The sequence below is a fragment of the Mesoplodon mirus genome (genome assembly GCF_964341445.2).
Source record: "Mesoplodon mirus genome assembly, chromosome: 9".
Classification (NCBI taxonomy): Eukaryota; Metazoa; Chordata; class Mammalia; order Artiodactyla; family Ziphiidae; genus Mesoplodon; species Mesoplodon mirus.
In genome coordinates this window covers 54,132,902-54,149,195 of record NC_138985.1, presented here as the reverse complement: position 1 = coordinate 54,149,195, position 16,294 = coordinate 54,132,902, and positions in this window count along the sequence as shown.

Sequence of the window (16,294 nt, the reverse complement as noted above, 5' to 3'; positions counted from 1 at the left end):
TTCATTATATAACGTTCAGGCTATATAAGTGAGGTAACCACTTTCCTCTCTGCTGGAAGGGGGAGTGTTTTCCTGTGCCACCGTGTAATTTGCTTTGCAACAATTATTGCTATTTGTAACCAGATCTTGTGATCACAAGACACACACATGTAGCTGAATTTAGAATCTGTTAAGAACACAGAAGGCAGCATGACTGTTTCTAAATGTCATTGATTTAATGATTTTAACTCAAAAAATTTTAAAGTTCAAATGCATCAATCCAAATAATTCATTTCTGAAATTTTCATTATATAAATCCCTCAGTGTTCTGTTGCGGCAAATGGCTCTCTATGCATTATTTTATTTTCCCAAATCTCTGCAGTTTCATAACCTCATTTCCAGTGAGACAGTTTATCAGAATACTTATCTCTAGATTCTATTTTTAAAATGATATAAGCCAAATGTCATGGATTCCAGACTTTGTAGGGAGTCATACCTAGAAGCATATTGTGCTTATAATCCTTTCTAGCCCTTTGATTAAGGAATCATAGATGTATATGTAACTGGTGTCTTTTACCAATTATTGTAGATGAAATTTACAAATTTTTATTTGCCCCCCGCCCTTTTATTAGGCCTATTTTTTCTTTAAGTAAGCACTGAAAGAATCAACCTCAAATCACAGATTAAACAGGGAAGTATTATTTTTGTTTGTTACCTTAGGTATAGTTTTTTTTTAACATCTTTATTGGAGTATAATTGCTTTACAATGGTGTGTTAGTTTCTGCGTTATAACAAAGTGAATCAACTATACAAATACATATATTCCCATATCTCCTCCCTCTTGCGTCTCCCTCCCACTATCCCTACCCCACCCCTCTAGGTGGTCACAAAGCACCGAGCTGATCTCCCTGTGCTATGCGGCTGCTCCCCACTAGCTATCTGTTTGACATTTGGTAGTGTATATATGTCCATGCCACTCTCTCACTTCGTGCCAGCTTACCCTTCCCCCTCGCCGTATCCTCAAGTCCATTCTCTAGTAGGTCTGTGTCTTTATTCCCGTCTTGCCCCTAGGTTCTTCATGAACTTTTTTTTTTTTTTAGATTCCATATATATGTGTTAGGGTATGGTATTTGTTTTTCTCTTTCTGACTTACTTCACTCTGTATGACAGGCTCTAGGTCCATCCACCTCACTACAAATAACTCAATTGCATTTCTTTTAATGGCTGAGTAATATTCCATTGTATATATGTGCCACATCTTCTTTATCCATTCACTGTTGATGGACAGTTAGGTTGCTTCCATATCTTGGCTATTGTAAATAGAGCTGCAGTGAACACCGTGTTACATGACTCTTTTGGAATTATGGTTTTCTCAGGGTATATGCCCAGTGGGATTGCTGGGTCATATGGTAGTTCTATTTTTAGTTTTTTAAGGAACCTCCATACTGTTCTCCATAGTGGCTGTATCAATTTACATAGCCACCAACAGTGCAAGAGGGTTCCCTTTGCTCCAACCCTCTCCAGCATTTAATGTTTGTAGATTTTTTTGATGATGGCCATTCTGACTGGTGTGAGGTCATACCTCATTGTAGTTTTGATTTGCATTTCTCTAATGATTAGTGATGTTGAATATCCTTTCATGTGTTTGTTGGCAATCTGTATATCTTCTTTGCAGAAATTTCTATTTAGGTCTTTTGTCCATTTTTGGATTGGGCTGTTTGTTTTTTTGATATTGAACAGCATGAGCTGCTTGTAAATTTTGGAGATTAACCCTTTTAATTGCTTTGACAATTAAATCCTTTAATTCTCAGTTGCTTTATTTGCAAATACTTTCTCCCATTCTGAGGGTTGGCTTTTCATCTTATTTATGGTTTCCTTTGCTGTGCAAAAGGTTTTAAGTTTCATTAGGTCACATTTGATTATTTTTGTTTTTATTTCCATTTCTCTAGGAGGTGGGTCAAAAAGGATCTTGCTGTGATGTATCTTCTTTTTTTTTTCGCAGTACGCGGGCCTCTCACTGTTGTGGCCTCTCTCGTTGCGGAGCACAGGCTCCGGACACGCAGGCTCAGCGGCCATGGCTCATGGGCCCAGCCACTCCGTGGCATGTGGGATCTTCCCAGACCAGGGCACGAACCCGTGTCCCCTGGATCGGCAGGCGGACTCCCAACCACTGCGCCACCATGGAAGCTCTCTTGCTGTAATTTATGTCATAGAGTGTTATGCTTTTGTTTTCCTTTAAGAGTTTTATAGTGTCTGGCCTTACATTTAGGTCTTTGATCCATTTTGAGTTTATTTTTGTATATGGTGTTAGGGAGGGTTCTAATTTCATTCTTTTACATATAGCTGTCCAGTTTCCCCAGCACCACTTATTGAAGAGGCTGTCTTTTCTCCATAGTATATTCTTGCCTCCTTTATCAAAGATAAGGTGACAGTATGAGCGTGGGTTTATCTTTGGGCTTTTTATACTTTTCCATTGATCTATATTTCTGTTTTTGTGCCGGTACCATACTGCCTTGATTACTGTCGCTTCCTAGTATAGTCTGAAGTCAGGGAGCCTGATTCCTCCAGGGCTGTTTTTCTTTCTCAAGATTGCTTTGGCAATTCGGGGTCTTTTGTGTTTCCATGCAAACTGTGAAATTTTTTGTTCTAGTTCTGTGAAAAATGCCATTGGTAGTTTGATAGGGATTGCACTGAATCTGTAGGTTGCTTTGGGTAGTATAGTCATTTTCACAATGTTGATTCTTCCAATCCAAGAACATGGTATATCTCTCCATCTGTTTGTATCATCTTTAATTTCTTTCATCACTGTCTTCTAGTTTTCTGCATACAGGTCTTTTGTTTCCTTAGGTAGGTTTATTCCTAGGTATTTTATTCTTTTTGTTGCAATGGTAAATGGGAGTGTTTCCTTAATTTCGCTTTCAGGTTTTTCAACATTAGTATATAGGAATGCAAGAGATTTCTGTGCATTAACTTTGTATCCTGCTACTTTACCAAATTCATTGATTAGCTCTAGTAGTTTTCTAGTGTCATCTTTAGGATTCTCTATGTATAGTATCATGTCATCTGCAAACAGTGACAGCTTTACTTCTTCTTTTCTGATTTGGTTTCCTTTTATTTCTTTTTCGTCTCTGATTGCTGTGGCTAAAACTTCCAAAACTATGTTGAATAAGAGTGGTGAGAGTGGACAACCGTGTCTTGTTCCTGATCTAGAAGAAATGGTTTCAGTTTTTCACCATTGGGAATGATATTGGCTGTGAGTTTGTCATATATGGCCTTCATTATGTTGAGGTAAGTTCCCTCTATGCCTATATTCTGGAGGGTTTTTATCATGAATGGGTGTTGAATTTTGTTGAAAGCTTTTTCTGCATCTATTGAGATGATCATATGGTTTTTCTCCTTCAATTTGTTGATATGGTTTATCCCATTGATTGATTTGCATATATTGAAGAATCCTTGCATTCCTGGGATACACGCCACTTGATCCTGGTGTATGATCCTTTTAATGTGCTGTTGGATTCTGTTTGCTACTATTTTGTTGAGGATTTTTGCATCTATGTTCATCAGTGATATTGGCCTGTAGTTTTCTTTCTTTGTGACATCTTTGTCTGGTTTTGGTAGCAGGGTTTTGGCCTCATAAAATGAGTTTGGGAGTGTTCCTCTACCTCTGCTATATTTTGGAAGAGTTTGGTAAGGATAGGTGTTAACTCTTCTCTAAATGTTTGATAGAATATGCCTGTGAAGCCTTCTGGTCCTGGACTTTTGTTTGTTGGAAGATTTTTAATCACAGTTTCAATTTCAGTGCTTGTGATTGGTCTGTTTATATTTTCTATTTCTTCCTGGTTCAGTCTCGGAAGGTTGTGCATTTCTAAGAATTTGTCCATTTCTTCCAGGTTGTCCTTTTTATTGGCATATAGTTGCTTGTAGTAATCTCTCATGATCCTTTGTATTTCTGCAGGGTCAGTTATTACTTGTACTTTTTCATTTCTAATTCTATTGATTTGAATCTTCTCCTTTTTTCTTCATGAATCTGGCTAATGGTTTATCAATTTAGCTGGTACTAAAAGTACCAGCTTTTAGTTTTATTGATCTTTGCTATTGTTTCCTTCATTTCTTTTTCATTTATTTCTGATCTGATCTTTATGATTTCTTTTCTTATGCTAATTTTTTCGTTTGTTTGTTCTTCTTTCTCTGATTGTTTTAGGTGTAAGGTTAGGTTGTTTATTTGAGATGTTTCTTGTTTCTTGAGGTAGGATTGTATTGCTATAAACTTCCCTCTTAGAACTGCTTTTGCTGCATCCCATAGGTTTTGAATCATTGTGTTTTCATTGTAATTTGACTCTAGGTATTTTTTGATATCCTCTTTGATTTCTTCAGTGATCTCTTGGTTATTAAGTAGTGTATTGTTTAGCCTCCATTTGTTTGTAGTTTTAACATATTTTTTTCCTGTAATTGATATCTAGTCTCATGGCGTTTTGGTCGGAAAAGATACTTCATACGATTTCAATTTTATTAAATTTACCAAGGCTTGATTTGCGACCCAAGATATGATCTATCCTGGAGAATGTTCCATGAGCACTTGAGAAGAAAGTGTATTCTGTTGTTTTTGGATGGAATGTCCTATAAATATTAATTAAGTCCATCTTGTTTAATGTATCATTTAAAGCTTGTGTTTCCTTATTTATTTTCATTTTGGATGATCTGTCCATTGGTGAAAGTGGGGTATTAAAGTCCCCTACTACGATTGTGTTACTGTCAATTTCCCCTTTATGGCTGTTAGTATTTGCCTTATGTATTGAGGTGCTCCTATGTTGGGTGCCTAAATATTTACAATTGTTATATCTTCTTCTTGGATTGATCCCTTGATCATTATGTAGTGTTCTTATTTGTCTCTTGTAATAGTGTTTATTTTAAAGTCTATTTTGTCTGATATGAGAATTGCTACTCCAGCTTTCTTTTGGTTTCCATGTGCATGGATTATCTTTTTCCATCCCCTCACTTTCAGTCTGTATGTGTCCCTAGGACTGATGTGGATCTCCTGTAGACAGCATATATACAGGTCTTGTTTTTGTATCCATTCATCTAGTCTATGTCTTTTGGTTGAGCATTCAATTCATTTACATTTAAGGTTGTTATCAATATGTATGTTCCTATTACCATTTTCTTAATCGTTTTGGGTTTTTTTATTGTAGGTCTTTTCATTCTCTTGTGTTTCCTGCCTAGAGAAGTTCCTTTAACATTTGTTGTAAAGCTTGTTTAGTGGTGCTGAATTCTGTTAGCTTTTGCTTGTCTGTAAAGGTTTTAATTTCTCTGTCGAATCTGAATGAGATCCTTGCTGGGTAGAGTAATCTTGGTTGTAGGTTTTTCCCTTTCATCACTTTAAATATGTCCTGCCACTCCCTTCTGGCTTGCAGAGTTTCTGCTGAAAGATCAGCTGTTAACCTTATGGGGATTCCCTTGTGTGTTATTTGTTGTTTTTCCCTTGCTGCTTTTAATATGTTTTCTTTGTATTTAATTTTTGATAGTTTGTTTAATATGTGTCTTGGCATGTTTCTCCTTGGATTTATCCTGTATGGGACTCTGCGCTTCCTGGACTTGATTGACTATTTCCTTTCCCATATTAGGGAAGTTTTCAACTATAATCTCTTCAAATATTTTCTCAGTCCCTTTTTTTTTCTCTTCTTCTTCTGGGACCCCTATAATTTGAATGTTGGTGTGTTTAATGTTGTCCCAGAGGTCTCCGAGACTGTCCTCAACTCTTTTCATTCTTTTTTCTTTATTCTGCTCTGTGGTAGTTATTTCCACTGTTTTATCTTCCAGGTCACTTATCTGTTCTTCTGCCTCAGTTATTCTGCTATCGATTCCTTCTGGAGAATTTTTAATTTCATTTATTGTGTTGTTCATCATTGTTTGTTTGCTCATTAGCTCTTCTAGGTCCTTGTTAAATGTTTCTTGTATTTTCTCCATTCTATTTCCAAGATTTTGGATCATCTTTACTATCATTACTCTGAATTCTTTTTCAGGTAGACTGCCTATTTCCTCCTCATTTGTTTGGTCTGGTGGGTTTTTACCTTGCTCCATCATCTGCTGTGTGTTTCTCTGTCTTCTCATTTTGCTTAACTTACTGTGTTTGGGATCTCCTTTTCACATGCTGCAGGTTCATAGTTCCCACTGTTTTTGGTGTCTGCCCCCAGTGGGTAAGGTTGGTTCAGTGGGTTGTGTAGGTTTCCTGGTGGAGGCGACTGGTGCCTGTGTTCTGGTGGATGAGGCTGGATCTTGTCTTTCTGGTGTGCAGGACCGTGTCTGGTGATTTGTTTTGGGGTGTCTATGACCTTATTATGATTTTAGGCAGCCTCTCTGCTAATGGGTGGGGTTGTGTTCCTGTCTTGCTAGTTATTTGGCATAGGGTATCCAGCACTGTAGCTTGCTGGTCATTGAGTGGAGTGGGTCTCTGCGTCGAGATAGAGATCTCTGGGAGAGCTTTCATTGTTTGATATTACGTGGAGCTGGGAGGTCTCTGGTGGACCAATGTCCTGAACTCTGCTCTACCACCTCAGAGGCACAGGCCTGACACCTGGCTGGAGCACCAAGACCCTGTCAGCCACACGGCTCAGAAGAAAAGGGAAAAAAAAAGAAAGAAAGAAAGAAAGAAAGAAAGAAAGAAAGAATGAATAAAATAAAATAAAGTTATTAAAATTTAAACAAAGGAATTATTCAAAATAAAAAAAATAAAAAGTAATAAGAAAGAAGAGAGCAACCAAAACGAATCCACCAATGGTAACAAGCGCTAAAAACTATACTAAAAAACAAAAAAAAACAAACAAACATGCAAACAAAAAAACGGACAGACAGATCCCTAGGACAAATGGTAAAAGCAAAGCTATACAGACAAAATGACACAAAGAAGCATACACATACCCACTCACAAAAAGAGAAAAAGGGGAAAAAGTATATATCTATGTATTAAAAAAAGGAGCAAGAGAGCAACCAAATCAGTAAACAAATCTACTAATGATAATAAACTCTAAATACTAAACTAAGATAAACATAAAACCAGAAACAAATTAGATACAGAAAGCAAACCCCAGGTCTACAGTTGCTCCCAAAGTCCACTGCCTCAATTTTGGGATGATTCGTTGTCTATTCAGGTATTCCACAGATGCAGGGTACATCAAGTTGATTGTGGAGATTTAATCCACTGCTCCTGAGGGTTCTGCGAGAGATTTCCCTTTCTCTTCTTTGTTTGCACAGCTCCTGGGGTTCAGCTTTGGTTTTGGCCCCGCCTCTGGGTGTAGGTTGCCTGAGGGCATCTGTTGTTCGCTCAGACAGGACGGGGTTAAAGGAGCAGCTGATTTCGGGGGCTGTGGCTCACTCAGGCCGGGGGGAGGGAGGGGTACGGAGTGTGAGGCGAGCCTGCGGTGGCAGAGGCCGGTGTGACGTTGCACTAGCCTGAGGCGCGCTGTGTGTTCTCCCGGGGAAGTTGTCCCTGGATCACAGGACCCTGGCAGTGGCGGGCTGCACAGGCTCCTGGGAGGGGAGGTGTGGATAGTGACCTGTGCTTGCAAACAGGCTTCTCGGTGGCTGCAGCAGCCTTAGCATCTCATGCCCGTCTCTGGGGTGTGCGCTGATAGCCGTGGCTTGCGCCCGTCTCTGGGGCTCGTTTACGCGGTGCTATTAATCCCCTCTCCTCGTGCACCAGGAAACAGAGGCAAGAAAAAGTCTCTTGCCTCTTCGGCAGCTCCAGACCTTTTCCTGGACTCCCTCCCGGCTAGCTGTGGCGCACTAGCCCCCTTCAGGCTGTGTTCCTGCAGCCAACCCCAGTCCTCTCCCTGGGACCCGACCTCCCCTCCGAAGCCCGAGCCTCAGCTCCCAGCCGCGCCTGCCCCGGCGGGTGAGCAGACAAGCCTCTCGGGCTGGTGAGTGCCGGTCAGCACCGATCCTCTGTGCGGGAATCTCTCCGCTTTGCCCTCCACCTCCCTGTTGCTGCGCTCTCCTCCGCTACTCCGAAGCTTTCCCCCTCTGCCACCCGCAGTCTCCGCCTGCGATGGGGCTTCCTAGTGTGTGGAAAGTTTTCCTCCTTCACAGCTCCCTCCCAGAGGTGCAGGTCCCATCCCTATTCTTTTGTCTCTGTTTTTCCTTTTTTCTTTTGCCCTACCCAGGTACGTGGGGAGTTTCTTGCCTTTGGGGAAGTCTGAGGTCTTCTGCCAGCGTTTAGTAGGTGTTCTTTATGAATTGTTCCACATATAGATGTATTTCTGATGTATTTGTGGGGAGGAAGGTGATATCCCCGTCTTACTCCTCTGCCATCTTGAAGGTCTCTCTAGGTATAGTTTTTGAGTTCATATGTACTGGTAATGTATTTTCTCTGAATTGCCTAGAATATGTTCTTAATTTTGTACCTCAAATAGGTTTAGGTTATAAAATAAGGAAGAAAAGCAACATAGAACATATTTTATTCATCTTGAAATGACATTTTAAAGTTTTCCTTAATAAGGGTTAAAGCAGGATATTAATGCCAGTTTTAGCAGATTAATATTCTGGTGACAAATGATAGTAAATTAATTGAGCGTCCCATTCTACTTCCACTGGTAGCTCAAGTTTACATTTGGGAAAGTCACATTGTATGAATTTATGATGAGAAAACAGGGAAGGGATAGAAGGCTTTGCAGCTGTCTTAAATTCTTTTTTTTTTGGAAACAAGTGGGGTAGAAATATATACATATCATATCTCATACTGAGTTGTTTCCATGACTTAATCATACTGCTGAGAGTGACGGAAATTGCCCAGTGGGTTAATTCCTCTAGGTCACTGAGTTCTAAAAGAAAAAGAAGTCTACAAATTCCCCTGCTTTGGAGGCAGTGGATTCTAATTTCTAGCTCCTCCCTTGATCCATAATATGTTCATCTGGAAGACATTTAGTCATTTCTGAGGAGATTCCAAAATGAGGTAGCTCTTGGTCCACTGTCTGCCTCTCATGAAAGGTCAAATACATGACCAATTAAGGCATAACATTTCTGAGCGATATGAAAAAAATAATTGACTCACTAGGACCCTGATTACTTAAAAGAAAAGATGAATCTCTGTAAATAAATGTATTTTCTCATCAGGTCTAATGTTTTCATAACACTTAAAGCTCCTCAAAAGCTAAAGAAAAATATTAAAATGTTTAAGTGAAATGTGATACTGTTTCTGATTTTCTATAGAGTTATGCTAAATTTATTTAATACAGTTTGGCTTTAAATGATCATTGTATATTAAGTGAAGTTGAATTAATGAAAATAAATGTTAAGACCTAAATAATATTCATTTCGAAAATGAGTATCTAAGGTAAAAATAATATTAAGTTATCTAGCTTTTTAATTAGCAATTATTCAATAGAAGAATTTCTCCTTGCTGATTATCTCTCAAGATTCAGGATGACAAGATACCAAGATCTTTCAGTGAAACCATTTTTTTTTAGATTTTTTTTTTTTTGCGGTATGCGGGCTTCTCACTGTTGTGGCCTCTCCCGTTGCGGAGCACAGGCTCCGGACACACAGGCTCAGTGGCCATGGCTCACGGGCCCAGCCGCTCCACGGCATGTGAGATCCTCCCGGACTGGGGCACGAACCTATGTCCCCTGCATCGTCAGGCGGACTCTCAACCACTGCGCCACCAGGGAAGCCCAGTGAAACCATTTTTGAAACCTATTATTACTAAATAAACTTTACTACTTCAATATAACATTTTATGATGAGAGATTCTTCTTACCAGCCAAAATAATTGCCTGATTTTCCTGGGTAATATTTCAAACGTCTGTGAAAACTGAATAGTCTTTTTTTTTTTAAAAAGGGGGCTAATTAAGTCACAGTGTCATCTATGGCATTGCCCAAAACTGTTACACTGCTTATATATTTTCCTTTCTTCCAACTTACAGTGCTCAGTGTTTTTTTGAGAACTGGCTCAAAGTTTTCTCAATTTTTCATCTTAAATACTGCATTATGTAGAGTTCACAGAGGTTGTTGTTCTTTACTTCCCCACCTACAGAAATAATCAGGTTGAAAAAAAATGTTTTTCATATGTGAAAGCACTATAGTTCAGTCCAAATCTTAAAGACAAGGAAATTCTAAAGAACATAGTGTCCTGTCTCTGACATTTTGTAATAGGTAAAGAAGAAACAATGGCATGCTAATGAAAAATTTAATCCTTGCCCCCAAGATGAGTGTATTACCCTATAAATTGTCCATAGCCTACACCTCTGGTCTTAATTAGCCATCTTAAAACCCTATGCCCTATACCCTGAGAAGACCATAATTCACAGAGAGTCATGTACCACAATGTTCATTGCAGCACTATTTACAATAGCCAGGACGTGGAAGCAACCTAAGTGTCCATCGACAGATGAATGGATGAAGAAGATGTGGCACATATATACAATGGAATATTACTCAGCCATAAAAAGAAAGAAATTGAGTTATTTCTCATGAGATGGTTGGACCTAGAGTTTCATATAGAGTGAAGTAAGTCAGAAAGAGAGAAACAAATATCATATGCTAACACATTTATATGGAATCTACCAAAAAAAAAAAAAAAAGGTTCTGAAGAACCTAGGGACAGGAAAGGAATAAAGACCCAGACGTAGAGAATGGACTTGAGGACACAGGGAGGGGGAAGGGTAAGCTGAGACTACGTGAGAGAGTGGCATTTACATATATACACTACCAAATGTAAAATAGATAGCTAGTGGGAAGCAGCCACATAGCACAGGGAGATCAGCTCTGTGCTTTGTGACCACCTAGAGGGGTGGGATAGGGAGGGTGGGAGGGAGATACAAAAGGGAGGGTATATGGGGATATATGTATACGTATAGCTGATTCACTTTGTTATATAGCAGCAACTAACACAGCAATGTAAAGCAATTATACTGCAATAAAGATGTTAAAAAACAAAACAAAACCCTATGCTCTAGGTCAACTGAGGTCCTAAAGAACATAAGAGGCTTACCTCAAACCAATATCACAATTAGAAAGTAACTTGAAACCTATGCTTTATTAATACTCTAGATTTAGCATCATCTTTTTAGGAATGATAACCTGTGGTACTAGGATTATTAATTTTCTTTCAGCAACTGATCAGAATCAAACTCCATGTGAATTAAGTAAGGGAGGAAACCAAATTGGAATTTCACTAAATAGAACTTACAGAATTTGGTTGTTCTTAATCATGATGGATTTCTTTGAAACCTTAGACCAGTTAAATATTAACTAGTTCTGAGTTGAGACATCTTTGGCAATTATGCTAAACTGCCATAGATTGAAATTTCAGAGGTTAGGGACTTTGTTATATGTATTTCTAGCAATTAACCCAGGACTTGACACAAAATATTTGTTGAGTGACTTAATGCATATTAAGTTAATACCTTAAAAGAGAACCTCAAAATTCTATAAATTTAGTAATACTAGTTTATCACTCAAAGTGATACCCCATGAAGAGATGTTTTCAGAGTTGGTTTTAATTTTGTCTTTGTCAGATGAAAATAAAAACAATCATTTGAAAAACATCTGTAGAATTATGACTGAAGGCAACCACTTTGTAGCTCCTCATCCCTCACATTAGATTCTGTGTGATATTCCTTTTAGAATTTAATATTAGGGAAAAGTTTGATTGTCGTGATAAATTTAAGGCTATTAAAATTCTATGGCCTATTATTCCTTCCTTTTCCTAGCTTCCCAGGCACACCTGGAGTTAAATTTAAAGCCTAAGTTTATTTCCTCTTGAGTGTTTTTGTAGTTGTTATCTCCTTTTTCGAGATGTTTTCCCTTTTTATTTTTGTAGCCTAGTCCTTTTTAGAAATGTGTGATATATAAGTTAGTAATGTCAGTGTTTTATCCTCAATCGTCATCTTCCGTTCTTTGAGCTTTCAGCATCATTGACTGGTCTTTGAAACTCTCTTTCATTGCCTTTCACGATATTCTTTCAGTGAATGAATATTTATTGAGTGTTTCCTAGGTGTTGGGCACCACTGGGGTCCTTCTCCTGACTCAGTCACTCTCCCACTGCTGTTCCATAAGTGCACAGTTCCCCCCCACCCCCAGGTTCTGTGGTTTTCTTCCTCTGGATGCTGTTCCCTGATTTAGGAACACAATCCCTAACTTGAAACTCTTGGAGCCATATGTACTTCAGAATTCAGAATTCTTTGATTTTAGAAAAGTCAGAGGGTATATTTACCATATGTTATGAAACACCCTTCCCAGAGGGGCAGTACCCTCTACTCAAACATGGTAATATTTCTTCAGTGAAGCATATGAGTATTTACTGGAAGTAGGATAAAGACTATAAGTAGCCTCACTACAATTCTTATCAGGTTTTGTTGCCAAATGCATTTTGCCCCAAATTTAGGAAAAATGGGTTTCAAACCATTAGAGATTTCTAATTGGTAGATCTCTTAAAGTCTACTTTAAATATTAGGCAGGTTGTGTCTCAAATCTCTGTCTGGTCCTACATTTCCAATATCTTCTGGACATCTTTACTCAAGGCCCTATTAACTACTTAAATTTGTATTGAAGTGAAATTTATTGCTTCCTCACCTGTTGGTCTCATCCTTGGCTCTTACCCTGTGTAAGTCCTAGCATCATCACTGAGTCCTATGGAATCCATTATCCTATGGAATCCACTATAATATATTCTCAACTCCTGGCCTCCTATTCTTTGTCGCTTCACCAAATTATGGTTCAGGCCTTCATTACCTCTTCTCTCAGCTTTGTGGCTTCTCAAACCAGGATGGATGAACTAAGTTATTCATACACTATGTTAGGCATTGGGAAATACAAATAAAACAGGTTTTTAAGCTACAGTTTCTTCATCTATAAGGGCCTCTTCTTAGTGGGGAAGACTAATTAGAAGACTGGTTAAATAAATTAGGAAACACTTGGCTCAGTGGATATTTTTCAACCATTAAAAAGCATGAGATAGCTCAGTATGTTAATTGCCAAGACTTATTAAATGAAAAATGCATGTTGCAGAGAAGTATATTGAGGTCCTACAGACAGTTTACGTAGAGAAAGTTCTGGAAAGCAATCCACCAATCCATAGGAGTGTCTCTGGGGAGACAGTAGGAAATTTACCTTCTGATTTTTGTAGTGTTAAAAATATATATAATCTATATATTTCTTAATCCGAAAAAAAGGCTATGAGCAAGTTAAGTGCGATGAGAGGAATATAACATAAAGCAACTAACTCTGCTTGCCCAAGTTAGGGAAAGCTTAGAGAATGTTTTCCTTCGGGCATAGAGACAGACATTCCAATCAGAGCAGAGAGCAAGTTCAACAACATCCGGATTTTAAAGGGTTTAGTGTATTCTGGCAACAGTAGATCAGTGCTGGAGGGTTGCTTCCAGGGGAGAGTAGGATTTGGGACTGAGGTGAGACGTGGTCAGATTGTGGAGGGTCTGAACTACTAATTAGAAATGTGGACTTGACCTAGTCACTGGGGAGCCTCTGGCGGGTGTTGATTTTGTTTTCAATGCATTTTTTTATTTTGGAGTAATTTTAGATTTATAGGAAAGTTGCAAAGATAGAGTTCCTCCCCTCACCCAGTTTGTCTCCTTTTATGTTACCTTACATTATCCTGGTACATTTGTCAAAACTAAGAAACCAACGTTGGTACATTAGTTTAGCTCCAGACTTTATTCAGATTTTACCTGTTTTCCATTAATGTCCTTTTTGTGTTCCAGGAGCCAGTCCATGATCCCACATCACATTTAGTTGTCATGTCTCCTTAGTCTTCTGTGCTCTGTGAGATTCTGTCTTTCCTCATTACCTTGATAGTTTTGAGGGGTACTGATCAGTTTGTAGAATGTCCTTCAATTTGGGTATGTCTGATATTTTCTCATGATTAGACTGGCATTATGCATTTATGAAAAAATAACACAAAGGTGAAGCGCCTTTCTTATCCCATTACATCAGAGGGCACACGATTTATCCACATGTCATCACTGGTGGTGTTAACCTTGTTCACTTCATTAAGGTCATATTGGCCCGGTTTCTCCACTGTAAGCTTTCCAGGAAGTTTTCCCCTATTCACACTTCTCTGGTTTTTAAACTTTGTAGTATCAATTGTAGTACAATCGATGCTTAACGCACTCTATTGGCCGGGTGATCGGAAGAGGCTGGAAGCAGTAAGTCCAGTAATATATTTAGGGCTGTTGGAATAGCTCAAGTGAGAGATGACAGTTGTCTGAACTTATAGTGGCAGTGTAAAGGATTAGAGGTATTCAAGCTTTTCTGGCCAACAGAGTAGCTTATGGTAACTTTAAAAGAAACAAGACAAATCAGAATCACTTCACACCCATTAGTATAGTTATAATAAAAAAGTCAGATAATAAGTGTTGAGGATGTGGAGAAATTAGAATCCTCAAACACTGCTGCTGGGAATGTAAAATGGTATAGCCACTCTGGAATACTGTCTGGTAGTTCCTCAAAAGTTAAACATATTTACCATTTGATACAGCAGTTCCTCTTCTAGGTATATACCCAAGAGAAAGAAAAAATATGTACACACAAAAACTTATACATGAATGTTCATAGTTCATTATAGCTAAATGGTGGAAACCACCCAAATGTAAAGCAACTGATGAATGGATAAACAAAATGTGGTGTATCCGTACAGTGGAATACTTTTGGCCATAAAAAGGGATGAAGCACTGATATATGCTATAACACAGATGAACCTTGAAAACATTATGCTAAATCAGTCAGTCACAAATGGCCATATGTGATTCCATTTATATGAAATATCCAGAACAGGTAAATCTATAGACAGAAAGTAGATTAGTTGCTTCTTAGGGCCAGGGAGCAGGGAGTGGTGGTGTAGGGACTGGGCCATGACAGGTAAATGGTACAGGGGTTCTTTTTGGGGTGATGAAAATGTGCTAAAATTGATTGTGGTGATGAGTGTACAACTCTGTGTACTAAAAGCCACCGAATTGTACACTTGAAATAGGTGAATTATATATGTGAATTATCTTTAAAAAATTATTACTAAAAAGTCAGGGAACACATGGCAGGGGGGCTGCATCTATTCAAACTACACTCATTCAAGCTAAAGCGCTGGTGGGACATGCAAGTGCAGATGTTGAACAGCTCAGAGGTGAAGCTGGGGCTAGAGAAATGGCACCATAAATCATTAGTGTAAAGGATTCACTTGTCAGAAAGCAAGGTACCCTAGTCATTTAGTCCAGTTTACTGAACATAGTAGTTCAAGGGAAGGTTTCAAACAGGACACCTTTATCATTTAATAGCACTGAGTTTTCCGAGGTTAACACAAGTGAGGACTGACCCCTTCTCTAGCACTGGAGTTAACACTGTGTTATTGAGATTAGCTGATGTCCCTCCTACACCTAAATTTCAATTACAATTGTCTTTACTTCCTGTAATAAAATGCTTTACCATGAGTAGCTCTGTTGCTTAAGTAATTTGTAGAATATTTTGGGGTGAAAGTTGAAATTGAAGATGGTACCAATTTAAAATAAATATTTTTGGTATAATTTACAACCTAAATGGATTTAGAATTAGTTTATTTCCTCACTGAAGAAAATGGGTCAGGCCAGAAAACTTGTGGCCACATAGGTCACCAGTTACTCTGTATTACTGTCCTACACTTGCAACACCCATGCCTGCCCACTCCCAATGGTACTTGGTGGTATGAAGTACAAGTCAGTAGGAATTTCATATTAAGGATAATGACAGTTGAAAAGAATTTTTAAAAAAATTAAATGATTCCACCAACTGTTTTAATGATCAGGTATCCCCTTTTTGGCCTAGTGAATGCTCAGTTTTAAAATCCTGAGAAAGAGATGCTATGATGGTTACTTTTATATGTCAGTATGACTGAGCTAAGGGATACCCAGATAGCTGGTAAAACATTATTCTGGGTGTATCTGTGAGCGTTTCTGGAACAGATTAGCATCTAAATCAGTAGACTGAGTAAAGATGGCCCTTGCCAAAGTAGGTGGGCATCATTCAATCCGTTGAGAGTCCAAATAGAACAAAATGGCAGAGGAAGGGCAAATTTGCTCTCTCCTTGAGCTGGAATGTCCATCTCCTGCCTGCAGACACTGGAGCTCCAGGTTCTGGGGCCTTCAGACTCTGGGACTTACACCAGTGTCCTCCCTGTTCTCAGGTCTTCAGACTGTGAGTTACACCATCATCTTCCCTTATTCTCAGGCCTTCGGACTCGCACTGTATTATACCACCGGCTTTCATGGTTCTCCAGCTTGTGGATGGCAGATCCCGGGACTTCTCAGCCTCTATAACCATGTAAGCCAATCTGCCTAACAAT